Below are 25,812 nucleotides of genomic sequence, written 5' to 3' on the forward strand. Positions count from 1 at the left end.
CACGGAGCGTTTTTCTTGCAATAAAAATACGTAATGCGAATTCCCTAGAAGTTTATTAACACCGACTGGAAGTTCATCTATGATACGTATAAGTTAAACTTACGTACTTACTTTTTCTTTTTATCATACAATTAACTGCCAGACGGTATAATAATATACATACATACAAAAAATCGTCTAGTGTAACCATGTGTAAACATAGTGTAACCTTCGCGTTATGATTGTCTTTCTATATATCTTCTTTTCAAACGTTAAATCAACCGTAGGTGTATACTGAATACGATACTACCGATTCCTGCCTACACACGATTTTATAGGCGAGCCATGGGAAAAGTTTTGATAGCTGTTGTGCGCTATTTGCATATAACAACGATAGCAACGCCGTACTGCTATGAACTAGAGATGTACCTATAACTATTTTACGTAAGCTAGCGTATGGCATGTAACTATATAAACTATGGGAAACCATTGCATATAGCTTTTCGTCTTAATATGATATATATTCAAAAATATAAACAAACTTATTTTTGACTAAAAATTTAAACGATCACGTAAAGCGGATTCCTTCATGATACAAAATCAGTGTTTTTTTTAAATCTCATTTACAAAAGGTTGGCTCTCATTTACCTAATATTATATTGTTTAAATTCGTTTGATTTAGGGGCTGTTTCACCATCCATTGATTAGTCTTAACTGGCGGTTAGGTGTGATGCCGTCTCTATTCGTTTTGTTCGAATAGACGGAGATGGCATCACATTTAACCGTCGGTTAACGCTAATCATTGTATGGTGAAACAGCCCCTTAATTTAATATGTTCATACCACTTAGGTACGTTCGTGTACGTCTAAACCACAAACTCAAATTATAACTCTAAATTTACAGCGCATACTGCAATGCTGTAAATTTTCATAGGCTAATAAATAAATAAATGAGACCAATAAAACTAGTAAATGCGTAACATTGTCTAGCTTAGGAACACCTTTAAGTATATAGGAATATCTTTAAGATGTGCAAAAAATCACCCAGTTATTTTCAATAAACCATTAATAAATATTTATAATAACCGTGAATAAATTAATAATGTGATTCAAACGTTCTGACCAACATGTTATGCTATATCACGCAACTTTGTCGTATCCCGCAAGAACGTTTTACTTTCCCGTGATAATAAAATAAATATAAAAAATGACTAAGAGCGTGTCGGACACTTGCAAGATAAAACAAGCAATATTTTCCTAAGGATTTCGTATGGTTTACGGCATCTTCCACGTTTACACTTTGATATATTTTATACCTTAGGCTGCTAATTACTCTAACACTAAGTACTAATAATTCTCAACCAATCTTAGCCGTTATAATTTTCCTTGTACATTTGATATATTTTCTACCATCCTGTTTTTTTTTTAATTTTTCGTTTTTCTTTAGGTTTTTTTTAGATTAGTTTTTAGAAGGGGGGGGGGGGACGCTTGATTTTAATGAAAATTTGCGCTTTAAAGTTGAATATTTCGCAAACAGATCACTGAATTTTAAAATCGTCTTAAACTCTGATCATTTTTAAATCAGTCTTACTGTTACGAACAGACAGTTAATCAAACAAAGTTTATTTACCTACTTCATTATATGTATTAGTTTTAGACAGGTAAGCATTTGATATTTTTCAGAGAGATTTACCCCAACGTTCCATGCTTGAGACAGTTTAATTTCATTTCAACATGGAGTATAATCTAAGCTTATTGTGAAATTTAATTAAATTTAGCTTCAGAAATGTTAATAGAAGCTAGATAGTTGGTAGATATATTGAGAGACGTTGAGATTTTAGCATCTAAGAAAGTTATTGGATTATTTGAGAATTACTCAAACTTATTATAGGTAGGTATTTTATTCCAACCTATATAGCTAATAAGCTAGGCATGATAAAATCGCAAAAGAAAAGCCACGTCATAAGTAACCAGTTTAAGTAATTAATTAAATTCGTTTTGCCGCGGATATGCCCACATGGAAGAATTTAAGGTAGCCTATTTCAATACAGCAAGAATTTCGAGAAAAGAATACTGCATCAAACAGATCACCAGTTGATCACACAGTGCATCTGTTTGGTGCTGAAAAAATAATATCCTCCAAAAAGTTAGACTACTTACGCACGCAGTCCATCAGCCAATCACAATGTAGTCATTTATATAGATAAGGTACTAATAATCTCAACTTAAATAGTCACAATAAATGAATATTTTACGCCAAAAAAGTGTTATGGCAAAAAAATTATCGACCTAAAAACCATGAAAATAATTTTCTACCAGTTTAAAAACAGTGCCTCATCACGATTATTCCTTTTTATGAAGTCAGGTTAAAATTTGCCTACAAAATTTTAGATCAAAGTGTAGTTTATATACTACTGTCCCTTTGAATAATATCACGGTAGGCCGTTTTTCCTCAAATTTCCAGCGGCTCTATTTGCATTCTTAGTGCGTATTAACTCGATTATGCAAAATAACTGTAAACGTTCCTATTTGAGGTATAATTTACATATTAAGGTTGTTCTGGTAAACGGAGCGAATGCAATAATGACGTTTAAGGCTGGTACGTGGCTTTCTAAGTGATCCGGGAGTGGTCAACTAATATCCTTACACTGTAATCTTGTAGGACAAGTATTAACTGTGGATTTAAGATATCAATAGTGATGGATTAAATTACAATGCTTAGCTTAATAATGATCAAGTATATAATTATTTGAAAGCAGTTGAATCTAGAAAGGGTCATGCAAAATTCATTCGTTATTTCAATTTTTTTTCAAACATCAAAACTGTTCTAAAATAACGTTTTCAAGAATTACTTAGATAATTATTACAATAATAATACGACTAAACAGACGTATTTCTTTAAATATGTATTACTTATTCATAGCATTACTATTGAATTGACAGAACGACTTCAAAGTTAGACATAAAAGCTCTGTCACATTTAAATCAACTTCAGACTTGAGGACGATCAAATAGAATCAAAGTGGTGATTGCATCGGGTTTCATTTGAAAATCGATATAATGGTCTAGTCCTAACTAACGCTATGTAGGTAAACGAATTTAATCTTACAAAATGTAACACCATTCACAAAAAAAAATACCTACAGAGCTAAACGTATACTTTAAAAGCGCGCCATTCTATCTTCTTACGAATTTATTGTATAAATAGTGCCACGATATTTGAAGTGAATGATTACACACACAGCTACAAAAAGAATTGATTGCACGAAAGGATATAAGTGAAATAAATAAGTATTATGTCGGAATCCTGCTGTAATTACACGACATGTTGTAGCTGTGTGTGTAATCATTCACTTCAACTCTCGTGGAACTACCTATACCAACTAACATGTAGCTTAAACCATAAAGCAAAAAGATAAAAATAAGACTGTGCCACTAATATGCAAGGTAGGTAACTAAGGTACCTTAAACAACAGTGATCAAAGAAAGAGTCCCGTACGAGGGGAGGCTGAAAAATGATTTACCTAACTATGAAATAAAATACAGACGTACTTTTTTTTCAATATAATCCCCTGCTAGTGAAATGCACTTATTACACTTAACAAAATTTGACATTAAACCATGAAAAAAAACTTTTGGCTTGTCGTCAAAAAAGTCACTAACTGCAGCCTTCGTGCTTCGTGGAAATATTGGAAGCTCACAAGATAAACGCGGTTTGCAACCCGTAAATGTAGAAAATAATTATAACACCTAATAGTCACGAGTCATTTGAATCTGTTAAATTATAAAACCACTAAAAAATCTTTCCTAACTTCGAAACATTTAAATTATACTTGCATTCGATTGTAAAATATACTCTAAAACGTAGCTCTACTTAAATTGTCTATAGACAAGATCCAGTAAAATGATATTTCTCAACATCAAAATGAATTGTGCAACGAAAATTTTATTCCCGACTTTTAGTACCCGCACCAGTAAAACATATAAAAATCAACCACCAATCCAAAATATACATACCGTTGAATTTTAAATAAATGATAGAATTATTCAAATGTATTTTAATCCCTAGCGTCGAAACCGTATTATGAGGTTACGGGACATTGACGTTTTTCTATCCCTCCCCTATTTTTTTTTATCTTCACCGGACTAATTAGAATTAATTAGTTTGGTACAATGTTATATCATAATTAGCGTCACTGACTGTAGATAATGTTAGGTATTTGTATGTAGATTCGTGTTTAAATTTTTGATGGCTTTAATACCTTTAGGTACATGTATACAAATATCTCACAGCAGCAATAAGTTTCTTCAAATTTGTTATCATCATCTCACTGGAAAATCATAAAGTAATAGCTCAAGTATGACGTGGCTTGTAAGATTTTTTTAGACAACTACGATCAATTTCGGCTTCATGAGGCAAGGACCCAGTCTCATATCAGTTCTCAAAATAGCTTGTCAATAAATCCTGTCCCCACACAAAAAGTTCATTACCGTCTATATTGATACGACCCATGATTCATCCCACAATTCGTACGCTCAAACGCTTCCAACTGCTTATTTCTCCAGTTAACCGCCTGACCGTCGCATCTTGGCTGAGGTGTTTATATTTTTAAGATCACCTGCTTTTCAACCTCCTTTACGAGTCTTTAACTCTGGTCTTCGTATTCGACCAACCTGCAAGGCCGTAGTAAAATACGAGTGCAGTGCATTTTTAAAAGGGAACGCCCCGGGGCTGTCCGTGCTTTTCATTATTTAAAAATATTCAGTGGTGTATAGTGTGGCCAAAGCTGAGCTGTCCTGATGTTGCTACTGGATCGGTGAGTGAGATTTTATTTCATTGTATATTTATGATTGTGTTTTTAGCACCTAATTCCTCGTCACAGATTACATCGATAGGGACAAGTTAGCTATAATTATAATAAGGAATGTAGGTGAAGTACAAGTAGGTACAACTGCATTATACAAAACATTAGAGCGTGTTGAGATAGAGAGAAATAACATATTGATGATTGTCACATATATATATCAAAATGTTAAAAATGGGTCGATCTGGGTTTCAATGGGATTTTTGAGATTAACTCATCACGATATAACTAAGATAATAAGAATAGAAATATTTTTTTGCTGTATTGAGAGTATGAGGAGTTCATCCACGGAAAATCTGTATAATTTTACATCTCTACCTACAAACATACTTTTGAAGTAATTGCTTGCACTTCAAACAAGTAGGTAAATAGTTTTATTTATATAAAAATTGATGGACGCATCCTTATTTGCACAACTAAAACTCATAAAAGCAATTTGACGAAAAGGTTACGTGACAACCCGCCAAAATTACCACACTCGTAAATAAAATGGAAGTTAATGCTCCATAAAAATATTCACGCAAGTTACGGGTTCCATAGGCTCATTAGTTCCCATCGGAGCTTTTGGCAAACTCGTTCCCAGGATAATTTTCCGTCCTTGGTCCAGTGGCTTGGCTATTACGCATAACGCGCAGGCCCAGTGGGCTCGGCCCAGTAAAACGCTGCGGCATTACCTTGCATTAAACTCTCCCGAGGGCTCTGCTATATTCGCACAATTATTCCCCAAAGCGAACCCTTCGCCGCACAACCTACAATTACCCTCCATTCAGCTAGAGGCAGCGTTCGAAATAAATTGAGGTACAAAATAAAATATCGGGAAATTCGCCGCCATTACCTACCATGCATGTCATTGGCGCGTAAACTCGTGCCAATTAAACCGCGCCACCGGAGTATGCTGACGACGCGTAAAATGCAGCTGGATTTAAAACATAAAAACTCGAATAACACACTGAAATATCCACATGCATTTAAATTGCGATTGTGAAAATAAATTAGCTTACAATGTAAAGTACACTCGAGCTCGCCTGTTTCAAAATATTACGTTTATTATCTTATCAGATTAACGCGCAAAGATATATGAAGTTAAAAAAGTCGAGCGAGCTTACTGCGTCTTGTACGTCAGTTTTTCTTCATAAGCTCCTCGAAACGTTAAATTTATTTCGGCCCGCGAGCGTTGAATTAAGAGCGGGTTTAATCCTTTCGGAGAGAACTTAACCTAATATCATAAAGATGGAACAAGGCAACTTGTACAGAGTGAACTCAAATATTATCCTTTGAGGAGATTAAGGAGGTATTAAAGTCACGTGGGCGCTCGCTATTCTAATACTTACCTGAAAAGGCTTGTTTTATTCATTGGTAGGTATTTATATCTACCTACTAAGGTAAATTTAAATATTGTGTGCGTAGGTAACACCACAATACGAAACTTGTTGTAAATTAAAACCGGGAAATATTTTCTATTAAAAAAAAACTAATTACAACTTAGGTTCAATCATTATGCACCTACATTTTTTAACCGAAGTTTCAATAACGCAGATAACGTTATTGTTACCAGGGAAATATTGCGAAAATAAACTCAGCGCCATCAAAAAAAGGCTCTAAGTACATCATAAACTTGCTCTGATTTTGTATCCGATAACAATAACTTCCGTCTCATACTTAATTAAAAAAAACTTCTCACAGGTAGGCTCACGTAATTACATTCAAAGCAAAAAAGTTAATTATAAAACACGACTGTACTGAGTTTAATTTTACGCTACGTATACGCTGATTGAAAACAAAATGGTTGAGCCCCAAAAAAACGTCAGTAGAGAATCAGCTGTGCGGCTAAAGTCGGCCATCTTGGGACCGAACCGAGGGGCGGCGCGATCCCGTTCAGTTTGATTTATTTCGTTCAACCGTGACGCGTTAGCAACGTAACCAGTTTTTTTGGTCCGATTGTACCTGGTAAATTTAGTGCAGACTGCTTTTGCTTCGGAGGACTCATCAACCTTTTTTTAGTAACTCGATAATGTATGATAATTGTACATGCCATGCTCATTGCGATTAAAGTTATTTGCACAAGTCGATTGTGTACTGTCTCAGTACTTTGTAAATTTATATGTTAAATGTCATGGATAGTTAGAGCTCTTAGATAAGACGTTGTTTCGTTTTTTTTATGCACACAGACATGAAACAAGACTAAAATGTACCCCCACTATGTAAAAAGTATTAAATATGAATGGAGATGGTAAATAGGCAGCTAGTCTGATATTTTAAAGCTACTTGAAATGTATATAGATAGTAAGGTTCTGCTACGGTATTTTAGTTATTTTCATTAGGTATGTACTCTACAATTGGCTCTAGATGTAGCATTTATTTGCGTAGGTATGTTCGTATTTACAGATTTAAAAGGTAAAGCAGTTGAAAATCGAATACCTAATGTATAATGTGTAGGAAGCAGTATTTTCCTTAGTGTGTTAGACTGGCATGTACTCGTACTAGGTTAGGTTAGTTATGGACCTATGCTACTTATTTCCTTAAAAGTTATAAAATGTGAACTCGTAGTTTACATCGATTGCATTCGATTAGCTAACAAGCGGAGAATTCGTCTTATTCGTAACATTGTATACAAACATCGGTTATAAGTGTCTTGTCTGATATGAAATTATCGTCGAGTAACAAAGTGTTACACACGACAAAAATACAATATAAAGTCAACTTTGAAGCTATCTGTCGTAAAATCCAAAATGGTTCGAAGATAAATTGGAGATGTACCGTTACTGTATGATGAAATTAGTATATTGGATTGAGAGGCAACATTGTTTCATTGAGATTAAAGCGAGTGCACTGTCCTTTTTCAACACAGCTAAAGATATTGTATTTTGATAAAGCCGTCTTTGTCTGCGTGGTTTTATACGCTTGATAGCCTATAATGATAAGATGAAAAGAAGAGCCGATGAGTTAATAAAGTATAGTTCGATTAATATTTTAATTCGCTGAGTGCTCAATTGATGTAGTACCTACCTACCAAGATAGCTAACCAATAACCAATGTGAAAATCAATGTTATCGTAAACCAAACGTATTTTAATAATTTTACTTGAGTTTTTCATCTTTATTTGTACCTAATTTTATGTGAGCAATTTTATTATTTAATCAGATGTAATTAAAACTTACTTAATTTTGATACAGGCTATGAAGTCCCAAAAAAAAACGTAGTAATGAAATATTAAAAAACTAACTTAATACCAACGTGAGAGCTTCGAGTCAAAAAGTTTTAGTTCGGTCATACCATACAACAACAAAAAACTTGCTCAAATTCCAATACTATAAAAAATGTATATGTTTTGTATGCAGAAAACAAAAATATAAAAAGCCCACATAATACTAACGGAATTTTGGCACGTGAAAAATGAATGCACATACCCGCATAACCCCATCTCTACCTCCAAAATGGATTTAATAAACGTGATGTATAAAATTTTAATTTTAAATCCGGCTCTAAGAATTTTATCTCTAAGATAAAATCTGTATATAGTTTAAGACGGTTTCCTTTATCTTAAGACAAAAATTTTCGAGACATTTAAGGCGGAGGTCTTGGCGGAGCGAAAACATTATCTCGGAGTTTCAGCGAACAACGCACTGAGGGCGTAAATACAAAGCACGGTTGGAAATTGCGCTAAAATGGTGTGGCTCATTTCGTTTTCAGAAAAAATAATTTATAATAGATAGATTAATAAGAATTGTTGTTATTTAATTCTGTATCGATCGTATCGAATTAAACCCAACTTTAAATAAAAACAGCAAAATGTGAGATTTTCATTTCTTACTATAAAACCAATTTAAGCTACCTGTAGAATATCAATAATTAAATTGAATCAGAAACACCGAGGTAGGTATAAAAGAAGGTACTTACAAAAATATAAAAGATATGTCAAAAAAAACATAATTACTTTGCAGCTAATATGATTGATGGTGTACCTAAAACATCAAAATTCAGCACCTGAATCAACCAGATTTCGTTAAGTCGCACCCCGGTAATTTCACAATTTCACGCTGAGTCGGAGACCTCGTTACCCGCCCGGGATTCAGTCCCAGCTACCCGGGTATCGCTAATGGTCCGGGACGAATCGTCCGGGCACATATGGAAAATAATTATGAACCCATCCGCTCGATCCTGGGAGGTTTTGGTGGGAACTGAGAATTTGAAAAAGTTAGGGTGCTCCATTTTCCACAACTTACTAAAATTAGGTAGGTAGGTACACCTAATATTTTATAGTGATTTATAAACTAGATAGATATATTTGTTACGGGAATTTGACCGTGATTTCCGCGTAAACCCCGTCAAAATATTAGGAGCTCATTAAAGGTCGTCACAGTCTACAAAATTCAGTAAGAAGTATATATTTAGTTTAAATAACCGTGGATCATTCAAAACTATTTAGAAACAAAACATAAGTGCTTAATAATCCATATACTACATACCTATGTTTACAAAACAAATAGGTCTATTAAGTGCCTAAATGCGGAAAAAAATCAGTATTTTTTTTATACAATCAAACACCCTATTTATAAGGTAACTATTTATTGAATGGTTAATACGCGTTTTAGGAGGGATACTTTTTTGTATTGATGTGTGGGTGAATACGAAAGCTCATTAGGTTGTATTGGGTGATTAGGCAGGTACCATATGTGAACGAAATGTGATAAAACCAAATTGGTCGGTCTTTACAGGTTGATTAAGCAATTGGTTTGGTATAAAATCTATAAAAGTTTTTAAGAAGTTCCGAAAAGATTTTAGTACCTTTTGTGTTATTCATCAAAATTACCAATTTAAAAACATCGGTTAGATTTAAGCTGACAACCTATGCATGATTTTTTTTGTTGCAAATTTTAAATATAACATGTAGGTATTTAAGTAGGTATTTAAAAAAATCTTCATTCTTTCAACAGTTAGCAAACAGCAAAATAAATAACACTTTACCTACAGTACAACCAGATCTTAATGACGTACAGGACTCGTCGGTTTTCTTCCTTTTCCAGAAGATTCATAAGAGAAAGAAAAAGAAAATTAACCTTCTATTTCAAGTTTCGAACGACATTACCAAACTAGTTTAAGTTTATACAAGCTAAAAGAATGTTAAAGGCTAAGATTTAAAAGACAACGATTGTCAGCAAAAATAATATCTTACTTTATCTTACCGTAAAGTAAAGTAAAGTTATACATTAAGTTACATCTAAAACAAAAAAACATTCAAGCAACAGGGAACCAAAGATAATAAGTTACAAAGCACTTGTCCACCGACCTCGATCCACAAAACTCTTGTCAGCGATCAACTGTAATCCAGCGCTTACTCCATTTTTTACGTCTAAAACTTTCCCTTTGAATAACCTCCCTTATTCAGGAAGATCCCTTATTTTCCAAGACGGCCTTTATTCATAAGCCTCTGACGTAACTTGAAGAACCCTAAATGAATGGCTGTTCGTTGTTTTACGCGTCTTTTCACAATGCTTTAGTACGCAGCAGAGATTTACTGGAAGAAAAATACATGGTGTAGCCAGGGGGATATGAGGGTATTGCGAAAGATAGGAATCTTTGGGTACCTGTAAGAAGCGTTTGTTTCATTTGGCGGATTAACATTAGTCACCGGTATACCTTATTGAGGCTAGTTGGTTTTAGAACATGATTTATCTTTATACCACAACGTTTGTGAAAATCCCCATAAATGTAAAAAAAACTAAGTATAAACCTCATTTTTACTAGCAGGAAAAATCATAATATAATGTATTTCTAGCTTTTATTATATAGATGAAGTTGAGTATTAAGCGACGCAGCGACAGATAAACCGTGTTCGGTTTTAGTACGCTTTCTAAGCTACTATTATTGTAAACTTTTATTTTTAGTATAAATAAATAAATAAAAAATCTCAGTACGAGTCACTGTTTCAATCATTTAATTCCATATTTTATATGTAGATTAAAATTAAGCCTAGCATAGATGTGAATAGACCTCCAGTTGCTTCGGTTAGAAGCGGCCTGCATCCACCCAAAACCCGCATCTTTAGCCAGGTCATCCGTCCATCTCATTGGTCATCCTACGCTGCGTTTGCCGACGCGAGGTCTCCATTCGAGAACTTTTCGGTCCCGAAGGCCATCTGTTCCCCATGCTATACGGCCTGCCTATTGCCACTTCAAAGAGCTAATTTTCTAAGCTACGAGTATATCGGTGACCACGGTGTAGGTTCCTAGTGTGACCCCGCATAACCTGTTGTATCACTAACTTCGGAATGAATTCCAAAAAAGATACATCGTGCCACACACCTTGTACAAAACATTTTTTTCTGAAGTCTTAAAAGCTTGCATACACTCTACTTACCGCATTAATGTACTTCAGTGTGCTCATTTTCGATACATAACCCGTTTCATGCCGAGGTTGAGATGTTAAGCTTACAATGTAATATTCAATTAGTCGGCAAGTTGAAAGCCCAGCCTTTAACTAAATAGACTTCGTTACTTTACAATTGCGTCTACATTGCAAACCAATATTATGCATTATGCAAAAAAAACATTGTTATTTAGAATGTAATTAACATTCAGTAAGGATCTCTTAATTATTGCTTAATTACTTTATATTGAGTAAAATACTATTAACGCGTTGGGCGGTTATGGAAATATCAGGCATGTTAACTTACTTTGTTTCAAAACTGTCATTTTTGACCGAGTTTTGTTTTACGATATTAAGAAGACATGTAAAATTAAATGTCTACAAATTAAGCAAATATTGGACATAAAACTATGTACTTTTCTTAATCTCAACCTAGAAAGCCTAAAGTAAAAATATTAAGTGGAGTAGGTACTGAGTAAATAATATACTTAACTGGAACATTTCCTTCTGAAATCAATTCAAAGTTTACCGTCGAAAATAGTAAGAAAACGTTATAAAATGAATTCATCTTGCTCTATGCAGATGCAGAGTCGTAACCCGAGGTCTCAAGACTCCTGAGTTTTAGAGAAACGAAAAGAAAAATTTGAATTTAGATGTAGAATCGCGTGGCAACGGGTTTCGAGAACCTTCGCTTTACGATCTCGTCTAATACGTTGCTCTTGGCTGTGCTTTGCTTCCTATTTCAAATGTTTTAACGTGGGCATAGAACAGTTTTATATCAGCCTATCCTTTACCTTTGGAATGTAAAGGAATAAGACAGCATGATCTTGCTTGTTTCGCGAGTGGATCTGGATTAAGTTTTGGCTAGCGTGGTCGGTTTATAAGGAACGGAGGCGGAGGCATCGCCCGGCCGAATGGCCACCTCTTGGCGAATGCTACGGCCGGCCGTTTCCAGGGAATGAATCTCCTGAAACCCTACTCGGGGTTTTCATAGCAATGCGGCTGAACGAGTTTCAATCCGCAAAATGTACTCCGTGAGACTCATTTTTCAACTAGATATTATCATAAACTTTCATGAAATAAATCATTTATCACGTTGAGGGAAAACCTAATTAGAAAAATATACTTATTTGGCAAGTATTTATTTTCGTACGAGGACCTGTTATTTGTTATTGCCTTAATTTCGTACAAAATATTACTTTTTAGGGTTCCAGAGCCAAAATGGCAAAAACGGAACCCTTATAGTTTCGCCATGTCTGTCTGCCTGTCTGTCTGTCCGTCCGTCCGCAGCTTTGCTCAGGGACTATCAATGCTAGAAAGCTGTAATTTTGCACGGATATATATGTAAACTATGCCGACAAAATGGTACAATAAAAAAATTCGAAATTATTTTTTTTTAGGGTACTTCCAGGGTAGGGTATTTAACTTTACAGTGCAATTTTTCATGACAATCGAAGGTAATTTGAAAAAATTCAGGATGGTAGTAAAGTATATTAAACTTTCAAGAAAAACTATAACGGCTAAGTTTGCTTGAAAATTATTAGTAGTTTAAGAGTAAATAAAAAAGGTATAAAATATACCTAAACTTGGAAGATTCGAAGAAGAAATATTACTTAATTTTTCCGTAATGGCTACGGAACCCTAATTTGGGCGTGTACGACACGCTCTTGGCCGCTTTTTTATTTTATTCGACTGGATGGCAAACGAACAAGTGGGTCTCCTGATGGTAAGAGATCACCACCGCCCATAGACACCTGCAACACCAGGGGATTGCAGATCCGTTGCCAACCTAGAGGCCTAAGATGGCATACCTCAGGTGCCAGTAATTTCACCGGCTGTCTTACTTGTACGGATAGTATGATTTTGACGGCTTCGGAAACCTATCTTGGACGTATCCGACACGTTCTTAGCCGGTTTAAAAATTAGTTTTCTAACAAGCTTTGGAAACCTATTTGAATGAGCGTCAAAGTTAAAGCAATGTCTTAACCACTGACCAGCGAAAAACTTTAAGACAGTGCAAATTCAATGTGTTTTGTTTTATCTGCTAGTGACACCGAAGATTTATTTAATCCAATAGCAATGACCTGTCGCTTTCACACGTAACCGAGACCCCTGCCGAGCTTGAAGGAAGCTCGCTTAAGCCCGTTACATACAAATGCCTTTCATTAAGCTGCCAACGTTTCGACCGGCGCCGCTCTGTTTAAAGTCTTCTTACGCATTGCAGCTAAAAATATTCCGTGTCAAAACATTACAAAATGGTTACTGAATAATTATGCATTTAAATCCATCCATCCATCGCAGCCTATATACGTCCCTCTGCTGGGCACAGGCCTCCTCTCAGAACAAGAGGGCTTGGGCCATAGTTCCCACGCGGGCCCAGTGCGGATTGGGAACTTCACACGCACCATTGAATGGCTTCGCAGGTTAGTGCAGGTTTCCTCACGACGTTTTCCCTCACCGCAAAGCTCGTGGTAAATTTCAAATGTAATTCTGCACATGAATTTGGAAAAACTCAGAGGTGCGAGCCGGGGTTTGAACCCACGACCCTCTGCTTGAGAGGCAATAGGTCAAACCACTAGGCCACCACGGCTTTAAATACTGATTAGATACCACGTGAGGGTATATCGAATTGAAGTTTTTATTTAGATTAGTGAAGTGGAAGTAACTAACAGATAATATCATGTTTTAAATGCATAAATTATTACTTTTGCACCTCTTCCTAAGACTCAAGGTTGTACAAAGCCTTGCTTATGCAAAAATATATACCCATTCAAACAAATTTTTCCATCTAGAATACCTGGTGTACCTACTGCCGTTTCGGCAAAATATTTTTCGCCAAATTTCACTTCCCAAAAAACTTATCGCAGTAGTTTAATTTCCCTAACGAATCTTTATTATAATTTTTGCATTTTATTCATTTGGTCAAATTATCATTTGGCATAATTTTACTTTGTCAAATTTTATTACCACAAACGTTTATTAAGCAAACGTTTTCTTTTGGCTAATATTGTATTCCAAAAAATTTTTTGTTTAAAATGACATTTTGCACAAATCAACCACAGAAACCAACTGCTACCAGAAAAGTAGGTTAGATTAGGTTAGAACTGCGTCTTCCACAGAAACGAACTGCTACCAGAAAAGTAAGTTAGTTTTGGTTGAAACTGCGTTTCCCGCAAAAACGAACTGCTACCAGAAAAGTAGGTTAGGTTAGGTTAATACTGCGTCCCCCGCAAAAACGAACTGCTATCAGAAAATTAGGTTAGGTTAAGTTAGAACTGCGCCCCCACAGATACGAACTGCTCCCAGAAAGTAGGTTATTATGTATGCCAAACGATACCTTTTTACTAAATAATACTTGGTAATATGAAACATGACTAAGTAATTTTTTGTGAAACAATAATTTGCCAAAAAAAAATTAACTGTAATATTGCGATATTTTTTTTTGGCAAATGATTATTTGCCAAATGATAACTTGAGTAAAATATTTTGGGATGTAATCTTCGATCAAATCTTGATGTGATACTTTGGGAAAAGTTTTTTGCCCATACATTAGACACACCTAGATGAAAAAAATGTCACGATTAATTAAGCATCAAACATGAATAATATCTTCCGATTAGCACACGTTTTCAACTGTTTTTTTACGCGTACTGTTTATTCAATATGTAGGTACGATATTATATTCTAGGCATTTAAATTACCGATATTATTTGACGAGTGGATAAATTTTACCATCGCAGAATAGATACGTACCTATCTAAGACTGCCAGCCTCATCAGTATTCTTGGCTCCACTTGTTATTCATTCCGTCATTTTCCTCGAAGGGAACAAAACAAAAGGAAACAAAAGAGGTTTGTTATTTAACTCGTTTCCGATACGGCCTACTCTGTCGTATCTACGGAACAAATTTCCTCTCGTACCTATAATTGTACGCTTACGCTGCATCCCGGACAAAAAGGTCCAGTTTCACCCACACATTGCAAATTTTGCAGGGACACTAAAGAAACAAAATCCATTCTCAGTTACCTTAAGAAGTTAAAAGAAATGTATCATATTTTTTAGCTACAGGTTGATTCACTGGTTAATGATAATGTAAAAAGTAGCCGTGGGTTATGGACCCCAAAACGGACATGATTATGATACACGGGGTTTGACCTACTTTTGTAATTGTTCTAATTTTTTGACGCGAAAAGGAAGCGGCTAGCTTTGATACTGTTTAGCATGCTTTGGGGTATATGTCAGGTCGTTAAAGAGTGGAGTCATAGCGCGATGGAATCCCATGGCTTTAGGCTTGCCGACTCTGGGCCATAGGGCGGCGGATGTTTTGCATAGCTTATTGTATACTTTTATGAGTGCCGACATCCTAATTAAAAGGGACTTGAAAATTTAAACGGGTCACTAAAAAGTTATTAGGTCACTTTAACGGTAGTAGAGCTGGTTAACTGGGCTAGTTCAGTTCCTTTTCGACATAACAGAGAGCACACAACGAAAACCAATCAGACTAAACACAAGTTGGCTTGCCAGTTTTACGCGAGTGAGAGTAAGTTACAATAAGTTGGAGGCACCTACCTAACTTATTTTGGTCTTAATCTGGAACTTTAATAAAACACTATGGAGTTCCCGATGACGTCGTTGTTTTTTTTATAATAGTTGTTTGAGAACCCGAGCCACATTTCATGTCTCTAGACTTAGCGGTTTCAATTTCGGATTTTATGGGTTCTTTATTTAATTTCCGGGGACTTATCTGGAAATAAGTTGCCTGTGTGTTATTTCCGCAATCCAGCTATCTATTTATATACCAAATTGTCTATCTGTTATAATATAATTTTATAATAAGCGTAAATAATGGAATAATAAACACACATACAAAATAACAATAAAGTTATTGCAATAATAATAGGTACATAATATTGGACATCGCAAATTCGTATTTAAATATTCCCAAAAAATAGGTAAAATAAGACAGGAGGTTTTTTTTTGAGATGCAGTGTAAGTATACAATAAATATAAGTTTCAGAGATCTTGTTCATGTCTCCAAAGGTGGCTCGCAGCTGTATAACAATAGGTAAATTTATGTAATGCAAATGAGCGTTGTAAGCAACAAAAGGAAATGAAACGACGGCAGGCATTCAATTTGATTGCCGAGATATTTTGTAAGCGGGATGTCAATTTTGAAATATGTCTACGACATAATAGACCTGCAGACCTTATGCTTATACCTACTTGTACCACGGCTTAGTTATTAAGTTTAGTGAAGTTTAGTCTAGTGAACTTTCCTAAAGTTTTACACTATTGTGGTTATAAACTTTTGTTGATGTTGTCTTGTCATTTGTTATTTGTGTGAATTTATTGACTAATAGCTGATTGTGTGCTTATTAGGAGCTTGTTTGGAATATTTTGCACGAACGGGAACTTTTTTGGAAATAATTGAGAACGTGTGTCACCTCCCGCCAATCTTCACCGCCTAATGGACACTAATGACTTCGAGAGGAGAAATTTTTAGAAATAGGTTATTTCAGAGCACTACCAAAAGAAGTTCATTACACAATTTGAAACAATTTTTTACAAAATGCTTACAACAGTGTGGATGTTAAAAAAAATAAGGTCGTATTAGGTGGGTTAACAAATGTTTTTGCGAGGTAGGCATGTTTTTAATAAAAGATACAACATCTGGGGGCACGGCAGTGCCCCCGCCAAGTCAAGCGCGAAGCAAACACTGCTGTATACCATCCTTTACTGGAACCATTTCGCCGCATTTTCAGGCCCCTATTTGAGAACCTCTGGATAAGACGAGAACGCAGAAATTTTCGTCATCCAGTAAGCTATAATCACATACTTAAAATCCAAAATTTCAAGTCTGTATCTGTAGGTCATTTAGTTTCGAAGTTAAGCGAAAGCAAAGTTTCGCATTTATGACACTCACTCACTCACTCACCCATGATCATCAAAATAGAACTAGTACACTTTCCATAAACTCAGAGAGCTGAAATTTGGTACAGCGTTAGGGTTTAATGGCCACATAAAGGGAAAACTATAAAAACTAGGATAATTGAAGATCTGGAGTACATGGTGACCTTAATTAGAAAACACAAGAGTTCAACCAAACTATTAGAGATCGACATACCGCCTTTACAAAAAATATTAAACTTGGTGGGCCGCTTCATTTGATAATAATAATAATAAAAACATTTATTTTCTCCTCACAAAAGTACATAGGTACACACAATAAAAAACATATAATGTAGTTTTAGAATAAGTAGGTACTGGTAACTTTTGTGAGGGACTGGAGTCTGAACTAGGTAAAACCTGTATTACATAAGGTTATAGGAGAATGTTCAGTCTAGTCTTATCCAGAGTCCCACCAAAAACATTCTGTAAAAAACTAGCCAAGTCTCGATGGAGCTGCTTGTTTATCTCTAAAAAATAATGAAATCTGGACAAAGCCGTGCCAAGTCTAAGGTTCCTTACTGCGATTTCTTTATATTGTCCGCGTATTGAGTCTCAACATTTGCTGGATAAGACTTAAGACTCAACATTCTTTATACGTGAGTGGGTACAAGTCAACGGCCAAGTCACATAACATTAACTATAATAATATAGAAATCGCAGTAAGGAACCTTAGACTTGGCACGACTTTGTTTAGATTTTATTACTTTTTAGAGATAAACAAGCAGCTCCATCGAGACTTGGCTACTTTTTACAGAATGTTTTTGGTGGGATACGTTTTTACAAATACCACTGAGTATAATTTTATACTAAACTTACACTTACTTAATTAGCAAGGTGCCTACGACTATTAAACAGTATGATGGTTAAGAAGGCTATATTTGTACGTCAACAACGTACTTGTTTGTTTAATTAAACGATTACCTATAAAGTCATTCTATTATGAGCAATTTTATAATTCTGCTCATTATATGTCTATATTAGATACTCAGCGTTTTGGTGTAGGCTGTAAGCACATAACATTTACGCAGTATAAGTTGTTTAGGTATCATTTCATTCTCACCATTTTACTGGATCGAGAGCCGAAGTATAATATTGCTCTTGGCACCGACAAACACGTCTATAATGCTTGGTTTACACTCCCTCCTATATTTGTTGAAAACAACTACAATGTTGCAACTATTTTCAAAGAAAATATCCACATCCACAAATCTCAAACACACTTAAAATTCGATAACACAAGCACGAGTTCAATGTCTTAAAAGTGTGCGATTACATTTTATGACAGAAAAACTGTTTTGACAACCAATTTAAAATAATTTACGGGAGAGGCCAAATTTGATTTTAAGAAACAACTTATTACAACACCGTTTGAAAATGTTCCAAGTGTTCGCAAATTTCAGATTTCTCTTTGTGGCTGATACTAAACAAAGTGTTTAAAAAAACACGGGTTATTTTCTCGATTATTATAGTTTTCGGGAAATTTTCCTCGTCGTTTATATTTCATTCGTAACGACGCCGAAGTACATGAATAAAACAAAAATTTCCAAGCGTACGTCGTAGCAGCGTACCAATTCACTTATTTACTTTATTCATCTCATGTCGAAAGTGGAAAAACGTCGCAAAACTTTCATTGCAAGGTACACGTGTGTGACACATAGCCAAAATATCTGCCAATTTCATTTCTACGCTACCTCCCCAGAGTACCGTAAGGACCCACCCACTATCACCTCTCACCTCTCCCCACTGTGTTTGTCCGACTGAAATATTCTCAGAGATACACATACACAACTAGTCTAAAGAGACCCCTCTAACTTTACGCTGCAAAGACCCGTAATTCGCGATTACGGACCTTTTTAGAATGGCCGTATTTTAAGTTACATTGTGCACTCTCCTGCGAACAAACATGTTGATTCGTCTAGAAAGTTCTGAAGAAAGACTACAGGCACCTATTGTTTACGAATGGTTTTAATAAAGTTAGAATGTTTGGCATTTTCTTGCTTTGTTATCCCAGGCTAGAGATCTAGTCATTAAATGCTGCTTTATTAGAATTTGAATGAGAAGATACCTACAAGAAATAAAAGATGTAATCTCTTAAGTATCTACTCTCAATATAGCCGTGTAGTGATAGACAAAAGATCGTCCAATCTTAGAAAATATGACTACCTATTTATAAAACATGGCAGGGTATTACTAATATTTTTCTATTCATTTGCGTAGCGTGTCGTACAAAGAGCTGAAATCCCAAGAGGAAGAAAGATAGTGCCCCTTACTTCACTCACAAGAGCACTACTATTCAATATATTGTACTTGCAAAAAACTCGTTACCAGCAAATTTTCCTCGTGGCTCTATAGATCTAATGTAGCATATAACTCGAACAACAAAACATAACACGTAGTGACGTAAGAGCGTCGCCAGAATAAATACACCAAATAACGCCCCATTCAAACAATCGGGACAGGCGTTCGATCAGCCCTTATTGGGTACAAGGGCTCTTCACACGCTGTTTGCGGTATCTCATTAGTTCTGTTTGTGTGGTGAGTGTCTAATTTACGACGTGTTTGCTGGCCTTTACTCTCACTAATTGAGCGATGTGAGCATGTGAAATATGTAATTGTTTAGAAGAGGTGTTAGCTATGTTCTTCTACTAATAGTATTATTTTGTATTTAGTACTCACTGTTGCGCACTGAATTGATTTTATCGATTTGATATAGTAATAGCAACACCAGATTAAAATTTAAAATTTCATATTTTTATATTGTGGCAACATTTTGCCATTCCGTGCGTGCTAATAGTGAAATACACGTCTGCAATGCCAATGCATAAGTTACATAAATACAGCTCAATGTTCTCTCATCTTGAACTTTAGGTCTTACTATCGTTTGATACTTAGCTAATATTCAATAAAATAGCGTAGCTAGTGCGTCTATTTTTGCTTAATAATCAACTGACCTGTTTCAATGAAACGTAATAATCTTCTTTCCTATCACAACACTATCAAACGTAAACCATGCCGTACCTAAATAAGTTCACTGACTTACGCCTTCGTAATTTTCCTATAACATATTTGAACCCTTACCGACACTTAAACTAAAGGATTACCTCCGTATACTTCCAAATTTTGTAATGTTACGAGCTCATAGCCAAGCCGTAGGCTTATAACTGTTTTGGCTTAAGTCCATCCGGGAGGGATGATACATAATAACGGTCGGCCTCATGTGCCGCACGCGATATGGTGAAAGCTTCCTGATGGCTGACCACGCAACATAGCTCACTCAAATATTTATGTCTCTGTAGCCGACATATAGACAAGGACCTATAACGATAACGTATCTGTAGATATATCATTGAATTTGTAGAACGCAGAAGTTTTGGTTAGAATAAAGGGAAGAAAAATATAAATATTGGACCAGTTTGAGGAAACATCCAATTTGTGGGTGAATGTCCTATAAATAGCGGAGTATATACACAGGTAAGCGTTAGATAAATAATGTAAGCGGATACAATCAATACATAAATGTTATTAATGTATACTACTTATTAAACAGGGTAATATATGTATTATACATATTTATAAGTCACCTCACATCTTATTTTATTACCTTATTATCTGTTAATTTCATGTGTTTTTATGTACAATAAAGAGTTATACAATACAATACAGTGAGTGGTATTGCATCATTATAATTATAGGCAAAAATAAGGCCGGGGAGCTATTTATTATTTGAATTAGATATATATTATTATAATGCACTAGATAAAATAATGTTAGTACACACAATTATAACATTTAAATGTTACCTATATAAATAAAACCTTTCCAAGTCCTTGCATTCGAAGTTAATCTAGATATACATTTACATTGCATTAGACTAGATTATCAATACCGTTATATAGGCGCTGAGATAAATAAGAAGACATTTTTCAATAATACCTACCAGAGGTATCTACTAGTATTAGAACTAGATGGATCTGTCAGAACAAATACTGAATTAGAATTTATTTTAAGAAAACACGATTTCAAAATCAAACGAGTTACCATATAAACCACTATACCTACAATAAACATAAACAAAAATACACACGCATTCCTTCCGAGATACCTTTCCATTAAATAAGCAATCGTACGAGTACCTTACGTTAACATCAGTAATCGATCTGATGTCATAATACCACGAGAAGCTACGTTCATCGACCCAAGAACCATCTTAAAGTCTCGAATAGATGCTCATCTCGAATGATATAGTCACATAACCGAACAAACCGTTATTATCTTACGCGTATGTTCATAAGATATGCATCCAATCACGATATTTATCCTTCGGCCAGCATGAGTGCCGGGTCATGGCCGCTTAAGGCCCTTGAAAGCGATTATGAGGTGGTTTTATTGCATAAGCGTAAGCGGTGGTTGCCATTAAAGACAGTGCTCTTCTAACTCCACAGTAGAATACCTGAAGTTGCAAAAAGGGTAACTACGCTGCAACGGGAAAATTCTTAACGGGTCATTTTATACACTATGCTGTAAAAAATTAACCAGTTAAATATACAATAGGTACTTATTATGTTTTGCTCGACTATTATCTATTACATTGTACCTACAGCCTACTAGGCTGTGATAGTTTTACTTTTAAATTCATTGCGTTTTACCATCATGATTCATATCTGATTTTTTAAGACAATGGTTTAGTTTGTACACACCTATAATACTAATAAATACTTGTAATATAATGTATAAGTTATTATACATTTACCGTATTTTAAAGGCAAGTTTATTTTCGCAAAGAAAATCATTTTGGTTGCATTATTAGTAAAAATAGGTTCTTAATGTGACTAAACTAGCAGTCGATCAGTCACTAATTAATTATCTCATGAACTGAACCACTAGCTTAGCTGAATTCGCAGTGTAAAAAGGGTAAATACAAGAACTTATATTATTTCTAAAATAGAGGTTTATGTCAAGGAATTATAAATTTAAATTTTAATGCGACCGCCAACGTTTATCAGATACTGGAAACAATTATGGAAAAATGCGAATGTTTTTTTTTATTTAAAGAAACTTGTTTTGTATGTGACCGCTGGTCACCCGCCTATGACCTGTTGATAACATACAACAAATAAATGCTTAATTCATCTTTACCCACTTAACATTATAAATGTGAAAGTAGGTATGATTGTTTGTTACGCCTTCACGCTTCAAGTGTTCCATGGAGATAGTCTGAGACTCTGAAAGGGACATAGAATAGTACAATAGGATTTTATCGAAAGCTAGTATTTCATTCATTAACTCTCAAAATAGTCATATTCGTTTAATTTAAAGAAATTGAATTACCTAGTACGTAGTTATTATTTTTGAACACTCATGGAAAAGCTTACTTTTAAAATAAACTGCTACTAACGAAATTGAACAATGTTAAAAATATAACCGAGAGTATGTAGGTAGTAAAAATGTATGTACTTTTTTGTTGCCAACAATGCAGGTAATTGATAAATAAAATAAAAAAATGTTAATGAGAAATTGTTTATTCGAAATCAATTGCCATAAAGTGCCAATTGAAGTAAATTGATAGCTTTGCTACCATTTTGTTATTATTTAGCATGAACAAAAGAGTGGTAAAATTGTTATATTATGCGTGAAAAACACAACAATTTACACTTTTTATATGCTTGTATAACATTAAAAATAATTTTCAACTAGTCGACGTGAAAGAGTTCATTTATCGTTGTAAATAAAGTTTACTTGTAGCATTAACTTCATAATTAAACTGCTTTAAACATACCCTTTATTGAAAACAGGTCTTAAGCCACTTTCTAAGGAAACTAGCGCGTGTCCATTACTCTTGATTTAGTTTGAAAAACGGTTTCTTTTTTTTTCATAAATTACAGCTTGTTGCGTTTCAGCATATAATCGAACGGAAAAACCATTTTTAAACTACATAATAACAGAGTTACAAAGGTTTGAAATTCAAGATTAGACAGAGAAAGTGACACATGCACCTATCCGTAAAAAGATTTTTCGAAAAAAAAACACTTTAAATTTAATTCTTCACTAAACATTGGCCGTATACTTATCTACATTTTGATAATATTACATACATAGGAAATGGCGAATTTTACGGTGAAGTTGTCATATGCAGGCGAGTAAACTATATGTGCAGTCAGGTTTTTTAGCCGGTGAGGGTCTGGCACTGTCAGCAGGGCTACTACGAAACTCGAAGTTCGTGTCGTGCGGTCCCTCTGAAACTTATACTATTTAATACGAGAGCGATAGGGACGGTACGATACGAACTTCGAGTTTCGAGTTTCGTAGTAGCCCAGCCGGCCGTCCTTTCCCAGTCGTTCATAATGGATTTTTCTCGACTGCACGCCGCCATCTAAAAAGCAGATCATATAAAATCTATAAACTAATAATCAAGTAAATGACAGCAGTTCGACGGCCGGATTCTAAAATAGATGGAGCAATAATACGAGTGTGTGTTCTCTGGTCTTGGATGTTTAATATGTATTTAAGTATGTATTTATCTATATAAGTATGTTTATCCGTTGTCTAGTTTCCATAGTACAAGCTTTGCTTAGTTTGGAACTAGGTCAATTATTGGTGTCAAGTGTCCCATGATATTTATTTTATTTCATTTATTCATTTAATTATAGGATGTCTTTAGTCGTTAATGCGACTCCATCCAAAAAATGCGGGCTAGAAATTCGGACTAGGTGGTCCGAAATCGCTTCAGCAAATCACTATGAACTCACCCTTTTGTAAAGCTCCAATCGCGGCATGCACTACGGCTGACTGAGCTCGTAAATCCTAACGAGTGCATGATTTATGTATCTACGATAAGTACCTATACGTGAATATGTATATTTTAGTAATGTAAAAATATTACAGCGAGGATACGGAGATGCCAAGTGGCGAATGAGATTGGTTGCGGAGATATTTGGCATTCGTTTCTATTCTTGAAAATAACATTTTGGAGACTAAATGTCAAGATACTTTAGTGTTCAAAAATTGACATAATGCTCGCTTTGATGTGAGTTTTCGAATGGAACACGTCAGTCGTATAGCAATGTTACATATTATCTACGTGATATAATTTTCTGATATCAATTTCTAGACTAGGAATAGTCCAACGCTGTTAGCTCTACATTGAACAAACCACCGGGTCTCGTTTATTTATCCAGTACGAATTATTACTATTCACTGGAGATTGCGCAAAAGCTGACCTTTTGCTATTTCTTGATTTAGCCGAGTTCTCATAATTTAGGATTAATATAACCCAGATATCACGAGGGGCCCTTGTTAGTTGTGACAGCTTCTCAATAACTTAATGATATTATTGAGGTTTAGACACGTCCCCCTTTGATGATTGGTTAAACTGGGCTATATCAGAATAATACGGATTAAGATTAGGTACTACTATGGGTTAAGATATTAATATTATAAAGCAGATGTTTCTTACAACTTCGTCTGTTAATATCGCGGGTAATACTATCCTATGTCGTTTTCTAGGTCTGAAACTATCTCTATACCAAATTTTATCATGGTCGGTTGAGTACTGTAGCAGCAAAAGCGTAATAAATATAATTATAAACATACACACATTCGCATTATAATATTAAGTTAGGTGTCTCTCTGTTACCTTTTCTCACTGAAACCGCTGAACCAATTTAGATGAAATCTGGGAAGGACGTAGGATTTTATTCCGAAAAAATATAATATTTTCTAGACGAACAAAAATCGTGACTGACTGATTCATCGAAGCCTGGTCCAAACCTATTGATACAAAATGATCAAATTTTGCAAAGAGATTCCATTGTTTATAAGTTGTTTAACAATAATAAGCGGGAGCGGTGGTGACATCGGTTTTCAAAGAAAATGCAAAGGATAACATTTCTATTTCCGAGCAAATATTGTTTTATTTACTTGGTAAATTTACAGAAGCTGATTCCGGGACTTCAATAATTAGGTCTTTGAAAATAAATATCAACTGTAAGATATGTAATATAGTAGGTAGGTACGCATATTGACATATTTATAACCTAATAATAATGTTGCTACATTAACCCGCAATTGAATGTATATAAGCATTGACCAAAGTCATTGTAGATATCTTAAGATTTTGCTCAATCTATTTTAGAGTATGACCACAAATATCTTGAGTCGATATGGGGCGTCGGCTAATGGTAGAGCGCGGGACGCCGATCACTTAAGGTAACGATTCACTAGATGGCAATAATAATACATTACCTACACAGCTATGTGATTCCATCGGTAAGATGGAATTCTTGTACTGTGTGGTTACGGCGGATAGGTTTAAGTGTGAGGCATCAAGTTACTGTTACGATAGCCAATGTCGAATCAACAGTCAAATATCCGGTTAAGTAAATATCTGCAGGACGAAATTTACTTCGTACGTACGTTTTACTAAGTTATAACAAGGTGTTAATTAAATAACTGAAAACCAGAAAGTAGTTTGCTCAGAATAGAGAGTAGAATCGATTACACTATGTTATAAATTAGATTGTGTTTGTGGTTTTAAATCCCTTATTTAATTTGCCCAGTCTAAAAGTTGCGACTGCAACAGGCGCCAATTAAATATTTTAGCGAGGTTGCATACTATTTCGATAATTTAATACCTACTGGCCGGTTTGCTGTCACTT

General features: G+C 34.9%; 1 long non-coding RNA gene across 1 annotated transcript in view; it reads left to right on the forward strand.

Annotated features, from left to right (window-relative positions):
* The window catches only part of LOC141434088 (uncharacterized), a 164,599-nt gene that overhangs the window by 30,259 nt on the left and 108,528 nt on the right, over nt 1-25,812 (forward strand). Inside the window, exon 3 of the long non-coding RNA XR_012452006.1 lies at nt 4,593-4,795. This is a non-coding gene — a long non-coding RNA (uncharacterized lncRNA). The remainder of the gene's footprint in view (nt 1-4,592; nt 4,796-25,812) is intronic.

Source organism: Choristoneura fumiferana, chromosome 13 (genome assembly GCF_025370935.1).
Source record: "Choristoneura fumiferana chromosome 13, NRCan_CFum_1, whole genome shotgun sequence".
Classification (NCBI taxonomy): Eukaryota; Metazoa; Arthropoda; class Insecta; order Lepidoptera; family Tortricidae; genus Choristoneura; species Choristoneura fumiferana.